The sequence below is a fragment of the Neofelis nebulosa genome, chromosome 8 (genome assembly GCF_028018385.1).
Source record: "Neofelis nebulosa isolate mNeoNeb1 chromosome 8, mNeoNeb1.pri, whole genome shotgun sequence".
Lineage (NCBI taxonomy): Eukaryota > Metazoa > Chordata > Mammalia > Carnivora > Felidae > Neofelis > Neofelis nebulosa.
Window position 1 is genome coordinate 138751008 of NC_080789.1, and position 15128 is coordinate 138766135.

Sequence of the window (15128 nt, forward strand, 5' to 3'; positions counted from 1 at the left end):
AAGGTTCTTTCTGAACACCAAGGTTCATAAAGCTTCCCTGGTTGGCAAAACTCCATGTGTATTGTCACATGTCATTGCCGGGAGAAGCCAGCCCTGCCCACAGTTCCATGGGACAGGACGGCAGGAAGCTCTAGGCCTGGGAGTGTCCTGGTCACTGCTCCCAGACCACTCTTCTGCTGGCTGATTTTAATCTCTATCCCTTCGCTATGACAAACCACAACTCTCAGTATAACGGCTTTCAGTGTGAGTTCTAGCAAATTATCCATCCTGACTGTTGTCTTGGGGGGATCCAGAACTTACGATTGGTGTCAGAATGGAGGGAAGCAGTCTCACTTTGGCAGAGTGCTGACTCTGCAGAAATACACACAATCATTTATGGAGTATTCGTACCAAAAATGCATTAAAGTTGAATGTAACTGTGAGAAACAATTAGACAGATCCAGAATGTGCGACAGTTAATGAAAACAAACAGGCTGAAACTTTAATTATGTCAGCAATCTGAAATCAGGTACCAAAAAAGTGGAAAGAACTCTTCTAGTCTAAAGAGTTCATACATCATTCAGTGAAAGAGAAAATGTTTCTCCTAACCATGGAACGAAAGTCTTTTGTTTCAGACACTTCAGGCCAATGTCAGTGTCATGTCCATCCCTGGACCACTGGGATGGACCAGTGGGTTGTTGGTATGGCCTGAAGTAAACCTGGATTTGGATGCAGCCCTGGCAGAGTTGATGGGGCTGCTCTGGTTTCTTAGTCTATTCAGAGACCACCCCGAACTGAGATGAAGTTGTGTTTCCTTATCACCTATGTTCTATGCAGGAAAAGAGTAACAACACTGTCCAAGGCATACACATACTTTGTCCGGATTTTGGGTGCAAACACAGCAAAACAGTAAATTTAGGCCCCCTTCTCCTGAAACTCAAGCTGGACTACAAGCATGGAGATATGTATAGAATTTGGACTCCAACTGCAGAGACCTAATTTTGCTTTCATATAGCTCCTCATGACCCATATACCCTTAAGAGATGACGGACAAATAGTAGCTCCTTGTAAGCCACTAATTAGCACTGCTCGGAATATCACTTTCTATATTTTCTACGTACTCCTGCCTGAGATATTGTTGATGTGGATGGAAAATATCTCCAGCCATGAGTACCATGCTTCATCATGAAAGATGCGCCCCTGTCCAACCACGGGTGGTCGAGAGCAAGATTCAGATGTGTTTTTAATTTCTAGAGCCAATCTAACCAACTGGAAACATCTCATTTACTTTCTGATATTCAGTTTTTTAAAAGTTCTACTTCCTTCGATCACTTTCTATTTGATTCTGTTATTTTTAGAATCACAGAATTGAAGCTTCAGAGGTCATTTCAGTGGCCATTATCAATCAGGCTGTGGACAACACATAAATCAAACCAATTACATACCCTTCTGTAGACGCTGGTGGCAAAAGGGCAGCCCTCTCCTTGAGCAGGGGTGAGAGGCACTTCTGAGAGCAAGGATTGACCCAGACTGTGTTTGGCCAGGGAGGCTACAAGTCAGCACTGGCCAATGACTGTTAGTTTTGACCTGGCCATGACTTTCTCTGGAGTTACCAACCCATCTTGATAACTGCCGCTTTTTCTCTACTTCCTTTTCGTGCTACATAGAGCTCCAGAGGTTAATTGATTTGTCTGTATCTCTTAAGTCATGGAGACATCCTATTGCTAGAGCATTTCCTAGAGTTTCAAGTACACATTTCTGTATTTTCTTAGTTCGTATTCTGCTTTACAGTCCTTCCTTTCATACAGGTAAATGAATACTTGAATTAAAACTCTGGTTAAACAGACAAAAAGTAAAAAATTGCTTTCTTGAGAAAAAATCATATTGCCATCCTTCTAAGATTACATGCTACTGCCAGCTCAAGACCCACCTGTGTGCAGGCCAGGCTCCTGACTGTCGATTTCTTTGCTCAGCGATGCCTTGTCGCTCGAGAACCAGTCTTACTTGCCTTCTTGGTGGAATACGTGATGTGGTGTTATTCACATTCCAAAGGCTCCTTATTTCTGGATAGCCTGCAAAACATTTTCCTTAGACATTATTCTCAAAATTCACATCGTAAGGCTGCATGGCCTAGAAAACAGATTGGAGGCCCGATGTGACCTGTGTGTCATCACATACATGACACAGCCTAACTTGTTATGGACACTCAGATGATCTTGGGATCTAAAATCTTAGGATTTTAAAAATAACAGAAGAAAGCAAAAGTGATTCAAGAGAGTAAAACTTTTAAAAAAATTGAAAGCAAGTAAACGAGATGTTTCTAATATGTAAGATTGGGTCTAGAAATTAAAAACACATCTGAAACACAAGTAATACTAAAAACAAAAGTGAAATTAAGAAGGAAGGAAATCACTTAAAAAAAAAAACAGCAGGAATATCTCAATTTAGGTGAGTCAAATACTTGGTGAGACCATACCCATGAAAGAATCTACAGACGATTAGCAAATGAATATAATGTTTTAAACACATGAATCTAGGACTGCAGTGAGGAATGCTGTGGTTAAGACGTTGAAGTCAGAAATGATAGGTGTGTTGCCAGCAACACACAAGTCCAATAGCTTTTAAGGAATCTATGGCATTTACTTCACAAGATAATATGAAATTAAAATACAATGGCCATTAATCTGAAGTATTTTGTTAGAAAAGAAATCCAGATTTCGGTCATAGCAGTTTGGGTAATTTTGTCTCTGATTAGCCTAGGATAAACTGGCTTTATTTTTTAATTACAGAAAATAGGCTTATTTTTCTTTGTTTTGATAAAGGAAAAAAAATCAACACGATCAAGCCTAAAATATTGTCTGAAATTCAATACTAGGGCTAAATATGCAGACTGAAATAAGAAATCATAAAAGTGGCCCATTTTCTTTTATTGGTGGATTATACGTTCCCTATAACTTCTCGAAAGACAAGTAAATACCAATTTGTAATAGTTCACAGCTAGAGAATGGAAAGCTGGTCATAAAAGAGAATGGAGCAGACATATGTAGCATTTCCACGGGAACACTGAACAGAAGGATGAACTATGGGAGCAAAATCAATTCTGGAAAAGGCTTCCTAACCTGTCTAGGTGAACATCAAACAGTGGCTTCTGCATCTATCAAACCTCAGTATCAATATTCACCACACAGTAGACTGCCACTCATTCCTTACTAGCATGACACAAAGTACAAAATACGAAAACCATTTCAATCTTTAGGGGAAGGATCCATTTTACCTGTAACTCGCTCAATCCTCTCCCTGATGTTCAATAACAGTTTATCCTTTTAAACGGTACTTAATTTAGCCTTAATTTATTGTCTGGTGAATGACGGTGGGCAAAACTGAATTCAGTAAGAACCCATCTTGCCTTCTTAGTCTGCATCCTTTCAAAGATGTTACAGCACCGATCACTGTAGCATTTTTAGCTTTATTTTTTCATGCAGTTTATTGAATGAAGACTACTAGAAAATCAAAGAATTAGCATAATCTGTTTCAAAAACCATATCAGGCTTCTGGTTGAAGGAGGAGGCATGAAGTGATCATGGGAACAATCGCTAAATGGATCGATTAAAAATGCATATATCTAAAGATGCCGGGAAGCATCCAGAAGCAGAGAGAAACGGGGAGAGTTGAAGCTCGAAAAATGAACTTGGACGAAGGACGGAAAGATGTGACTTTGCAGTGCAGGCTCTGTGCTCAGCCTCTGTAGCCGTAAGTGCAGAAAAATGGTGGCGGGAGAGACCACGGTCCCATTAGTGGAGGGTGCCAGGCAGGGGCACGCAGAGCTGGAAGTGAAGTTGGAAAAAAGTCAAGGGAGGATTCAGGGCAGCATGAGAACCATAGGAGGAAAAGAATCTATAATGAGTTAATGGGCCCCAAAGATTAAGAGGCGATGTCGCACCTAGTAAATAAAAACAAGATAGTAAGAATAAGGGAAAGTCAAGACGTGTGAAAGATGCCACAGGACCTGGGAGCCAGGGAAAGAAATTGACAGTTCAATACAAGGGTGGGCTGACAAAATCAGGACGATTTCTCTGAATTAGTATAAAAATAAAAGAAGAGGAGAACTATTTTTAAAACAGATGTATGTAATAAAATAGGAGTATTAAGCAGTTACATCCAGAATCCTGCTTATCTGTGCCTCTGTGTGTATGTGTGTGGGCATAGAGATGGACACAAATGCATTAAGAAAACACACGAGAAAAATCGCTGAATGGAAAAATTAAAAACCGCCCCATTAAAACCATACACAGCCCCCAGCAAAATGAACGCGATGGTTTAAACAGAGGCGTGCCTTTGTGAAATCTGAAAACACTAGGGCTGAAAAGACTCTAAGAGATTATAGAAAGAAAAATATGTTTTCCTGCAGAAACACACAATTCAAAACATGTTCATATCAACATACAACATACAAGTCAATGCACAATAGAAGGGAAATAACAGATTCCTCTCCTGCCTCAAAAATACTGGTGGCCAAGAATACAATGGAATATGCCCTTCACATTGGGAAAGAAAATCATTTTCATCCTGGAAGTTTATGCTCATGAGATGTGAAGACTGAGAAGAAAATCAAGATCTCTTCTGACATGCAATGACTCAAAACCCTGACCCCTTGTGCACCTTTCTTTCAGAGCCTGGTTAGCTTTCCCCTGTGAATATCCCCCTTGCTAACCCTTCCACTGGAGCTCTCTTTGGTCATCTCTAAAATCTGTTTCCTCTCATCACTCGCCTGCGTCTCACCCAACCCCATTCCATGTAGCCTTCCTTTCTGTGTGCTCCCTGTGCAACACCCTTGCGTTTCTACGTCTCAGGGCGTCACTCTTCGTCTGGAAGCAGATCGCCATTCCACGGGCCTGTCCCAAACCTTTTCCGTGGCTTCCCACTGCACTCAGGAGATAACCACAATAGTCAAAGTAGCTAATGACAAGCTGGCAGCGTAGCTGGGACCGAGCCTTTTCTAGAAGTGGAACCAAGTTCTCCCAAATCACCTGAGTCCCATAGTTGCAAACATTATGTACCATTTCTGTTATTATTATTTGGAGCACATAAAGCTTTTTCTTTTTGCACCATCTTATCCATGGTCCTTACTCTGCCCAATGTATTGCTTGCCCAATTCTTATTCTAAGTCTTGCGCATTCAAACTTCCTGTCTTCCACTCTACTGGGCTTTTCATTAAAGCAGTACTCGTGCCCATTTTTGACAGGGACATCCAGAATATCGCCTGATGAAAAGAGTGCTGAAGAAAAGGTGGCTGAAGAAATAAATCATCTGCTCTATTTGAGATCACGATTGCTCTCTTTGAAGAACATTAGGACGTGTGTTTTTATATGAATTGAAAACCAGACCATCTTGGGAAGGTTAGGGTTAATTTGAACAGCATATTGGCAAGATTCAAAACAGTCAAATGGTATTATAAAAATACTTGAACTTTACTTCCTTTTTTTTTTTTTATCATTTCCCCATCTTTCTCTTCTTTCTTTTGGTAGTTTTTGGGCATTTTTAAATTTAGTCATGATACATAGATTTGGCACTGACTCCAGTGACTTAGATAGCCATGTTCATCAGAGCTCTTCAGAGAAACAGAACCAACAGGAGGTGTATATTTGTTTAAAAAGAGTATTTATTTTAAGGAATTTAAGGCTCACGTGATTGTGGAGTCTTGGAGAGCCCCAAATCTGCTGGGGCAGCAGGCTGGAGACCCAGGAAAAAGCTCCAGTTTGCAGTCCGAAGGCAGTCTGCTAGAGAATCTAGGACAGCTGATGCTGCTTTACTCCAAGTCCACCAGTTTAAACGAAAATCTCATCCAAAAACACCCTCAAAGAAACACGCGAAACAACGTCTGCCAGATAACTGGGCATCGAGGCCCAGCCAAGTTGACGTAAGGTCTCATTCTTACGATCAGTACCGCCAAATCACTGAAGCATGAGTTGCTGACATCACGGCCCTTCAACCCTGAACACTGCCTCATCAACCCCCCAAGAACAAAGCCTTACGGTGCGGTTATCAAATTCAGAAAACTGGTCATGACACAGTACTAGTATGTGATAAAGGATTACATTTGTATTTCATTAGTTGCCCTATTGAAGTTCTTCGCCGGCATTTTGTTCCAGTCAACATGCAGTCAGGTATCACCTGTTTCATTAAAGCCACCACGTCTCTCTAGTCTTTTCCTGGGACAACCCCTCCATCTCTGCCTTTCCTGACACTCACATCTTTCGGGGCGTATTTGCAAATTGTCCACAGACTCGTGGATCTCCGATTGCTTCTTTCTGACTAGACTCAGGGGCCGTTGCTTTGCTGGCAGTGATGTTCCCTGAAGTGTGTGCACTCAGCCCGTCTCACCAGAGACACCCCACTGTCCCATTCGGCGTGGGAGGTTAGCTTCAGGCTCTGGGCTGTGGTGCTGTCTGCAAGTGTTCTCCAGTGCAGTTACCAGTTCCTGGTGCCATGAATAAGCAATCTCTGGGGAGACAACTTGAGGCTCTTTGATCATCCTGTTCCCAACCAATTTTACCCAGTGGTTTCAGCATTCATTGATTACTCTTGCCCGGATCAATTATTACTACTGTGGTTGCTAAGGGGCAATGCGACTACCGCCATCATTCCTTCTGCATTTATTAGCTGGAATTCTACCATGAATGAGGAAGGCTTTCTCTCCCTACCTCCACCTTCTGAAGATAATTTAGTAAAAGTAAATTATAAGATAGTGTATAAAACTTAATCAGTTTCATAAAGATTATGCTATGGCTAAACCAGGACAGACAGTAGATCTATGCCTGGATGGATGGGTACGACCAAACCATTGAAGCATGAGTTGTGTCACGTGGACCCCAGATGGAAAACTCAGTCTGAATTTAGTCCTGGTTCTACTGATAACATGCAGGGGATGTGTTAGTTAGGAAAATCACTCACATCTCTAAGTTTTAGTATTTGTACTTATCCAATCAGTGTTTTGGGCTATTTAATATTAAAGCTTCCTTTTAGTTTTAATAGCCCATAGCTCTTGAAAAAAAAATTCAGTCTTTGTGTGGCCTAAAGGATCTGTAAGAGAGGAAATTCCCCCTTCTCAGTCTTAATAACAGCCAGCTTGATTAACTGCAATTAGCCAAAAATTGGCAAAGAATTCTTAACCCCGTTAAGCTTATTTTGGTTCTCATCAAACTTTTAAATTCACTTACTTTCCTGTTCCCTTGTCTATTTGAAGCTTATTTTCATAAGTGTTTCTCTTTGGCAACCATATTTGGAAAATGCACAGATTGAGCACCAGTGTGGGAGGAATTACACAGCTAAAAAACATTCCATGAAATGAACACGGGTATTTCAGTTTGCTTCAGGATTAATTATAGCCTTACAATTCCCACATGAAAGCAGTCTGTGGGTTAGAAGGTTGGGCTGAGAGAATTGTCATCCCAGTCATGACATTCAAGGGGAGTGATTTACTCAAACAAAATCTGTACCAATTTCAACCTAAACTTTTAAAAAAGCCATATAAGCATTAATAAAAATGGCCTTAGATATGTTCATAGCAAATTCTGCCCTATAAATTCTAAAACAATGAGAAAAATGTGGTTGAAAGCTGAAGGCTGACAAAATGTATAACCTTAGGAACCGTTCAGGAATGGTAATTTTAATGTCGTTACTAATACTTAACAAGAATCTACAGAGTGGAATGAAAAATCATTCTGCGGATAACATGGGGAATGTAAAATAGTTAAGCATATATCAAAAGTTTAAAGTTTCAATTTCATAAACACAAATATATTTGGTTGTTCCTCTTGATACTGTTTGGAGAATGAATTACATATACGATAGAACAATTTGTTATTTTCATGCTTGTCATTCTTAAATTGTAAATTGTAAATTGAAATGTATTGAGGAAGGTTTATAATTCCACTGTGATTTTCCTAGAAATAAAATATTAAAAAATACATGATATATGGTCATTTTATCTATATCTATCATCTGTTTGATATGTATATGCATATGTGTACATAAATATATCTTTATAAATATATGAGCATAACAGACCATTTTTACTGAGTACTTCCTCGGAAAGGGGTGCTAAGCACTTCACATGAACGATGACTTTATATAAATTACATCATTTAATCTTTTTAACAATTCTAAGATATCTACTATCATTCTCCCATTTTGCAGTCAAGGAAATCAAGTCAAAAGTGATTGAGTGAGTTGTCCAGAACCAGACTATTAAGAAATGGTAGACCCTACTGGAGACACAGATCTCATGCAGCAAGTACTGTGTTTTTGCAGCTGACCCTTCAACAACACAGGGGTTGGGGCGTGCCCACCCCTCACACGGTTGAAAATCCACATGTAACTTTTGACTCTGGAGAAACTTAACTTCTAATAGCCTACTGTTGACCCAGAAGCCTCACCAATAACATAGCCGACTGACACATATTTTGTGTGTCATATGCATTATCTTTACAATAAAGTAAGCTAGAGAAAAGAAAATGTTAGTAAGAAAGTCATAAGGAAGAGAAAGTATATTTGCAGTACCGTACTGTGTTTATTAAAAAAAAATCTGCATTGTAAGTGGTCCCGGGCAGTTCAAACCCGTGTTGTTCAGGGACCAACTGTGTTCTTAAAATTTAGTTAATCAAATGACTTGATATGGATGCATTTCACTTTTTCTTCCAAGGCATATTTAATACATATATACATATATACATATAATTTGCATGTCTTTATATTTACATACATGTGTCTGTATTTACACTGACAAAAAACACCGTGTACAAATCCACCTCCATCTGGGTTTCAACATTATGAGGAGCCCAGCCTTGCCACACAGGCTGTCCTGTTTCACGCTCTGATGGGCTGTGGCTGCACGCTCTGGCGAAGCGTTGTTCTTTTGGTCATTATTAGCTTTCAGAGCCTCTAAGGCCCAAGGCTACGGGCTGGGAAGCAAAACTCTTCCTACAGATCTGTTAATGTAACTGTGTGAGAGGCTGCTCTTACCCGGCCCCATGCTTCCCAGGTCTTACTACTGTGTTGACTGCAGAATACACTGGCTGTGAACTTGAGAGTCAAACAGAATTCTTTGGGACTGAAACCCAAACTCAGAGGAGTTGCCTTCTGGCTCTGAGCCTTCCACATGCCGTCCACCATTCTATCAGCTGTTTTAGACAACAAGGCACCTGACAACACGAGCCAATGCTATGGGTGTGAGCCCCCTGTCACCTTCCTCTGCTATAAAATGAGGTGTTTGTTAGTAGTGATTAACAAGACATTCTGAAGGTCTATGAATGTTGATTCTTGGGTGTTGTGGAGAGTGAAGGAAAATTTCTATCAATATTATAAACTAAAGTTTCTCTCTTCATTATGAAGAGTCCAGTGCAATCAACTTGTCACAGAGTCGATGGCTGGTCCTTCATGGAATGGTGTAATAGCAGGGCACTCAGAATTGGTCTCTCCTTTAAAACTCATCAACCTTGGTGAGTGAAACTGAATAAATTTACGGCCATTATTTTAGAAATTGATATAAGTAACTCAATTGCTTCTCTATTTTGTATGCTTCTCTTTCTCTCCACTCCCTCTCCCTCCCCGACTCGCCCTCTTCTTTTCATTTAATTGTTAAAGCACTTCACTGAAAGCTATCTAACCTTGTCAGAAAGCTTCCACAGCAATTTAAGGATTAGTACAAAAATTGGAGCTCCTGGATTCTTTTTTTAATTCTTATTTATTTGAATAAATAAACAAGAGTGTGAGTGGGGGGAGGGGCCCAGGGAGGGAGCCCCAGAATCTTGAGGCAGCTCCAGGCTCTGAGCTGTCAGCACAGAGACTGACACGAGGCTCGAACTCATGGACTGTGAGATCATGACCTGAGCCGAAGTCGGACACTTAACCGTCTGAGCCACTCAGATGCCCCTGAGTGCCTAGATTCTTGATCTGGTCATGGTAGCACCAGCTTTTTGTTAGACCAATCTCCCCCAGGAGTTATGAAACGCTCAGTAAGTTTGAGAAGTAGAAATCCAGGAAGGAAGATTTGAGGGCAACCAAAGTGGACGACACCCCTCCCTTTTATTTAGAGCTTTTGATCACCAGAGACCTAATTTTATATTGCAATTAAAAAGACTTGAAGAATACCTCATCAAACAAGCATGCAAAAATGAAAGCAGTGTGGAGCCAATTGGGTACAGTTAATTTTTAATTGTACTCTCTTTCTGCTCTGACTGTATTTATTGCCAAGCAGCTGTAAGGGTAGAATCCACCAGAGGGTAAATCACTGGTTCCCTGTGAACAGGAATATTGTTATAGTACATCGTTCAGAAATAGAATACAAGTGAGGCACACAATTCCGAGCAGCCTGTTTTTTTCTCCTGAAATGTCACAGTAATACAATCCCATGTTGACAAAGTCAGGGTGCACAAAAACGTGCGGGAACCGTGGCTCTCAAATTTCCCTCCCTTCCACTTAAGGAAAGGTCCTGTTCCAATCAAAAGAAAACACTAGTGCCTGCATTTAGAAGGAAACAACACTAATTAGAAAAACAATCTTCCAATGCCTTTATGTTCAGCTCCAGAACCATCCTTTATCCCTTAAGAAATAAAAGGGAAATTGGTGCTTTTATGAGAGCTGAAATAGATTCCAAATCCTGCACATACTCAAGGTTTCGATCCTTTGTGCCCAAACACCTCAAACCTGCCCCAGGACCCTACCCATCTGTGACAGCTGGCAAGACACCAGGCTGGCTGCATCCTTCTGAGATGATGCCTCCTGAGGTGGGCAAACCCAGGGTTTGTCAAAGATGCTATCATATGTTTGGGTGTGCTGACTCCTATGCAGTGAGAAATGGGACCTAGGATAGCTTTTGGATCTATTGATCATGGATAAAATTATGCATAAAAATAAAAGCAAGACAATGACAGCTATTGTCACTGCAAATTCTCTGAAAATACAGATTCCAGGATAAATCTTTTGGAACTACACGGGTTCTCAAATACAAACAAAAAGAACTACAGTCAGTTCCCAACAACATGGAAATCAGTCAAGTGTGCAAATTCCTTGGGAGACGCGTCGATGCACTGATAAAGTGTTGACGTTTAAGCACAGCAGCATTATAAGATTCTTACTGTATTTGTACAGTGTTATACCTTATTTATCAAGGGCAAAACAATGTTTTTTCAGTTTCTTAAAGACACACATAAAATCTTAATCATCACTTTTAACATAAAATGAACCCAGCACGCTTCACCTCTCAGATAAGCCTCAACACAAGTGCCTACATGAAAGGTAGGATTTCCCACCGCACCCCGCCCTCGCCCCCGCCCCGGCCATGTTCACATTGTTTTGTTTTTTCCCATTCTGGGGTGGCTTTGCTGCTTGGAAGAACTGTCACAAGGGAATGTTTTATGTTTTAAGTTATATTTAGACTTGTTTTTAAGAAAAATCTGTAGCACAAGTACTGAACATTAGATTGGTGAACGCAACTAACTTTTACTCCCATAAGGGTGTTAACAACTATTATCTTAAAGATGGGCAGAGAGAGAGAGAGAGAGAGAGAGAGAGAGAGAGAGAGAAAGAGAGAGAATCTCAAGCAGGCTCCAGACTCAGCACAGAGCTGGATGTGGGCTTAATCCCACGACCCTGGAATCACCTGAGTGAAATGAAGAGTTCAATGCTCAACTGACTGAGTCACCATGGAGCCCCAACTTGTTCTTTTTCAACCCTGTGTGATGTGTACCGAACTCCCCAGATTGGGTATTTATTAGGGGAGCTTTGGAGTGTTTCCTTTGTGACTGTTAGATCCAGGGACCATTTGGTACATGTGTTTCTAATTGACTCGCACTTAGCTCATTGGAGTCTGGTTTTGTGGAGGAAATGTGATGTCCAAGAAGGCGCTGGGAGGCACTTTTCTTGGAAAAAGGAAGTCATGTTCCTTTATTTTATACTTTACAAACTGACTTCTAAAGATTGGCATTTACTTCTCATGTATGAAATCATAAAGTTCAAGTACGTTCTGAATTTGGCAAGGCGCTCTTCCATTTCTGACGAGGATGATGTCAGAGATGGGCTGTAAGGAAAAGAAACTGCAAACACCCCTGGACCAAGGAACCAGAGACTGCATTCCCAGGATTCCTTTCTCTTGGAACTCCCTTCGATTGAGGCCAAATCCCTTGTGTACAGACATGTCTACGCACGATGTCCTATTTCCCAGTAAGGCTACAACAAAGTTATAGCCTCCGGAAAAAATCTGTTTAATATTTTAAAAATTCATTTCATTTTTTCCTAAAGATTGTATTGCTGCATGGCATCCTTCCAACCTTCAATACATAGTATGTTTAAATTTTGATAGTTCCACTGTAGAAAATAAGTCATGTGTGCTTCTCAGTATTATTGGAGACCAACCCAGTTAGTTGCATGTAAAGTTCAAAGCCTTCAGAGACACAGATTTTGGTTCTTCCTGCCTTCTTGGCTATGTGATTTTGAACAAAATGCTTTATCTATGTGTTTCAATGTCTTCATCTATACAATGGGGGGTGTTAATCCTCACCTGTAATTTTGGCAAAAAATAAAAAAATAATAATAAATAAATAAAGGAGATCACGCCTAAAAAAAAAAATAAACAAATAACAGTGAGTGGCATACTAGTGACTTAACAAATGCTAATTTCCTTCCTCCTTAGCAGGAAATCTCCCCATCATTATTGACAGCCAATCCATACAATGAGTTCTGCTGGATAACAAAAACCACTTCTAATCACGTTTCTGGAAGTGAAATTCCTATGGCAACTGAGATTTATTATCTTCTTGGAGAATTCAAAGTGTTCGATGCAGAGTGAAACTACATTTCGAACCAGAATTTCAACATATTTAATTAAAAGTTTTAATCATGCATGATAGACTTTTTGACCTCCTTCCAAAGAAGAAAAAAACTGGAGAGCTTCTAGCCAGCTTTTGTTTCTGCCCCCTCGGCATTTCTTTCATCACTGCCGTATCTTCTGAGCATCTCATCAGCTCTGACAACACGGCCCAGGTCTGTGTGCTAATCCACCAGAGCACGGAGAAGGAACACCACTGTGTGGATGCTCATTCCACCACAAACCATCTTTTGGAATGAAGGGAAGATTAAATATATATATATGTGGGTGTGTCCATAACTTAAATCTTCAAAATCCATCTCCAATGTTTAAATTTTAAAAATGTCCTTCATTTACTATCTCACCCAAGCATGCTAATAGTCTATGCAATATTTTATTATGTTGAAGCCACAGTGGAATTGGGCAGGTGTTTGGAATCCATAAAACCAGGGAATTTATCCCAAGTACATGTTGTTATATCTGAAGAGGGAGCATAAGGAAACCTGACAGTAAAGCACAAGCTAACAACACCCCCACCCCCTCAGGTGGGAGATGTGTGACTTCCCTCAGGCTCTCCGGGCTGCAGAAGAACCGAGAGAAAACAAATGGTTAACTGATAGCGATCTCGTGCAGGATGGGGGTCTCCATCAGTTTACAAATGTCTTAATAAGTGACAAGAAAAAGGCAGTCTTATCAACAGCCTAATCTCCAAAAACCTATAGACTCAGTTTCCTGGAGCCCCAGCATCACCATCCCCTCCATAGTGATGTGAGGAACAAACTAGAGCCTAGTGGCAGGTAAAACTAAATTTCCTTATAACCTGCAGCCCATTGACAAATAGTGGAGCTAGGCAGAGCAACACATTCTTCCAGGAACTCCTACCGTCTTAATGTTAATGCTTTGCTACAGAAAAAAACACCTTAGTTTGATAATAGCTCGACCTCCAGTTTCTTAGGAGTCCTCTTTAGCAAATGAAAGTCCTTCTGGAGGCCTCCCTTTGGCCTTTACCTCCTCCAACTCCATAGTATGTAAACAGTCACTGTGCACAACCCCAGGGCAGCTTTTCCTGCCCACGGGTCGTGTCTCCTGCTTTAATAAAATCACCTGTTTTTTGGCACCAAAGACGTCTCAAGAATTCTTCCTTGGCCATCAGCTCTGGATCCCCATCACTCCAAAACCCCGTCAAGATCTGTTCGAACACGTCAATATCTGTTGGGGCATCATCACTAACGGTGCTGCTGTGACCTTGCTTGGACCCCACTGCTGCGCCACACAGCCCTCTGCTGTGCCCAGTCTGTGGTCTTCTGTGACAGCAGCCTGAGTGGAGGAGTAGGCAGGAGACATGTAGGCAGGAGTAGTTAAAAAACAATCACCTTGGTGGTCTAGTTTGGGTTTCTATTTGTGTATTTTCCAATTATATGTGTTCATCTCTGTGCGTTCCATATACTCAGACCCTCCTGACCAATAGTGGGGTATCATCTTTGTGTTGAGTCTTATTATTATCATTGCTGAATTTTTGCTTTTCAGTTGTCTGAGTTCACTTTCAGCCCATTCCCTCACCATCATAATTTGAAGGGAGAAGTATTAATGAAATTTTCTTGGCAAACCGACTTGTTTATTCATTAGCTTCTCTTCTCTTCAAGTTGCTTCTCTCTGTCCGCTCTCCTTTGCTACATCCTCTCGCCCAGCTTGCCCATAGCATGGACGGGGAGAGGGAGAACCGAAGTGGTACACACCAGTTTTCACCATGACTGTTTTCTCAACAGCCAAAGAAAGCCGGGGAATCACATACATGGTTTAGAGCAAGATTCTTCGACCTTGCACTACTGACACTCTGGGCCAGGTGACTCTTTGTGTGTGTGTGGGGGGGGGGGGCGGTGTCCCGTGTACCGTACGGTGTTTAGCGGCATCCGGTCCTCTACCGCTAACCGTCTGCGAGAGCCCCCTCCCCCAGCACGAGAACAGACAATGTCTCCAGATATTGTCACTCTCATGTGTGTGGACAAAAACCCTCTCTCGCTTGAGAATGGCTGGTTTAGAGACATTGTCTGTTAGTAAAGAAATGACATTCAGAAAGGATATATTTACATGTAGTTACTTGAACAGCTTGGTATCAGATGGTATGGAAAATAATTTATGATTACCAGTAACTACAATGGCTCACTCACCCGAGCACCTGCCATGCCCAACATACTATGCCACATTCTGCACATACATAATTTTATTCTTAAAAGAACACTAAATGCCTTGCAGAGGTATATATACATCTAGGCAGGGTGTACAGAGA

The 15128-nt window shown here is 41.0% G+C and overlaps 1 long non-coding RNA gene across 1 annotated transcript in view; it reads right to left on the reverse strand.

The window, feature by feature from the left end:
- LOC131483658 (uncharacterized) overlaps positions 1-15128 on the reverse strand; it is an 85052-nt gene that overhangs the window by 14578 nt on the left and 55346 nt on the right. The window contains exon 2 of the long non-coding RNA XR_009247840.1: positions 1910-2051. This is a non-coding gene — a long non-coding RNA (uncharacterized LOC131483658). The remainder of the gene's footprint in view (positions 1-1909; positions 2052-15128) is intronic.